Source organism: Mesocricetus auratus, unplaced genomic scaffold (genome assembly GCF_017639785.1).
Source record: "Mesocricetus auratus isolate SY011 unplaced genomic scaffold, BCM_Maur_2.0 Super-Scaffold_100009, whole genome shotgun sequence".
In the NCBI taxonomy this organism is placed as follows: Eukaryota; Metazoa; Chordata; class Mammalia; order Rodentia; family Cricetidae; genus Mesocricetus; species Mesocricetus auratus.
In genome coordinates this window covers 39,574,741-39,577,036 of record NW_024429193.1, presented here as the reverse complement: position 1 = coordinate 39,577,036, position 2,296 = coordinate 39,574,741, and positions in this window count along the sequence as shown.

The window sequence follows — 2,296 nt, the reverse complement described above, 5'->3', positions numbered from 1 at the left end:
AGACTCACTCCTTCACTTTCTTATATGATCCATCTCATCTACATATAAATCTCCGGAGAAAGTATTTAGCTATCTAATAGCCTGTAAGTATGTATTTGGTATATTCATTTCCATTTTTCTGTCGTTGTTTCTTGTAAGCTCTTAAAGATGAGCAACATATTCTACAATGAGATTATTACTCACACACATACACACACACACACACACACACACACACACAGCACCACCACCACCACCACCATCACCACGACCACCACCACCACAGGTGGGTCTATTTTATAAGAAACTCACAACTAATTTGAGAATTTGATTTCTTGTGGAGTTGGTTAGCTTTTTCTATACCATTAACCAAGAAAAAATTTACATTTATCTTAAGTAAATAACCTATCATTGGGTGGGAAAATAGAGCTTACTCAATAATAAAAGATAATAAATTTACATTTTAAATTTAACTTAAAAATTAATAACACAAAGAAAATACATACAAATAGATTCTCAAAATTCAACCATTTGAGTCAATGTACACATTTAATAATGTCCATGATAAATAAAAGTTCCTAGTGTAGGAATTTTTCTATTGTGTATCAATCAGTGTCCTACATACCTAAGCTCTCAGGCCTCTCCTAGATGGAGAACTTTGAGTCTTTAAAGAAAGAAATTAAAGAAGCCCTCAGAAAATGGAAAGATCTCCCATGCTCTTGGATAGGTAGGATCAATATAGTAAAAATGGCAATCCTGCCAAAAGCAATCTACAGATTCAATGCAATCCCCATTAAAATCCAAGCACAATTCTTCACAGACCTTGAAAGAACAATAATCAATTTTGTATGGAAAAACAAAAGACCCAGGATAGCCAAAATCACCCTGTTCAACAAGGCAACGTCCGGAAGCATCACCATCCCTGACTTCAAGCTCTATTGTAGAGCTATAGTCCTGCAAACAGCTTGGTATTGGCACAAAAATAGACAGGTAGACCAATGGAATCGAATTGAAAACCTGGATATTAACCCACACACGTATGAACATCTGATCTTTGACAAAGAAGCTAAAAATATACAATGGAATAAAGAAAGCATCTTCAACAAATGGTGCTGGCATAACTGGAGGCTGGCATGTAGAAGGATGTGGATCGATCCATGTTTATCCGCATGCACAAAACTTAAGTCCAAATGGATCAAAGACCTCAACATAAATCCAGCCACACTGAACCTCTTAGAAGAGAAAATGGGTGGTACCCTTGAACGAATTGGTACAGGAGACAGCTTCCTGAACACAGCACCACTAGCACAGACAGTGAGATCAACAATTAATAAATGGGACCTCCTGAAACTGAGAAGTTTCTGTAAGGCAAAGGACACAGTCAGCAAGACAAAAAGGCAGCCCACAGAATGGGAAAAATATTCACTAACCCCACATCTGACAGAGGGTTGATCTCCAAAATTTACAAAGAACTCAAGAAGCAAGTCTCCAAAACATCAAAGGATCCCATTAAAAAGTGGGCTGCAGAACTAAATAGAGAATTTTCAATAGAGGAGTCTAAAATGGCTGAGAGGCACTTGAGAAAGTGCTCAACATCCCTAGCCATCCAGGAAATGCAAATCAAAACAAATCTGAGATACCATCTCACTCCTATCAGAATGGCTAGAATCAAAAACACCAACGACAATTTATGCTGGAGAGGATGTGGTGAAAGGGGGACACTCCTCCATTGCTGGTGGGAGTGCCAACTGATTCAGCCACTTTGGAAATCAGTATGGAGATTCCTCAGAAAAATGGGAATAAACCTATCACAAGACCCAGCAACTCTACTCTTAGGCATATATCCAAAAGATGCCCATTCATACAACAAAGATGTCTGTTCCACTATGTTCATAGCAGCATTATTTGTAATAGCCAGAACTTGGAAGCAACCTAGATGTTCCTCAACCGAAGAGTGGATAGAGAAAATGTGGTACATTTACACAATGGAGTACTATCCAGCAGAAAAAAACAATGGAATCCTGAGATTTGCAGGCAAATGGATGACACTAGAAGAAACCATCCTGAGTGAGGTAACCCAGTCACAAAAAGAGAAACATGGCATGTACTCTCTCATATATGGATTTTAGACAAAGATCTGGGGAGTGACAGCCTACAATCCCATGGCCAGAGAGTCTGGGAAACAGAACCTTCATTCAGTGGCTGATGGAAGAAGAGGCAGACTCCCTCGGTTAAGTACTGAGCTGAACTCAAGAAAGCCAGTAACAGAGAGGGAGGACTGATGACCAAAGGGAGTAAGACTGGGCTGGTTTAACCC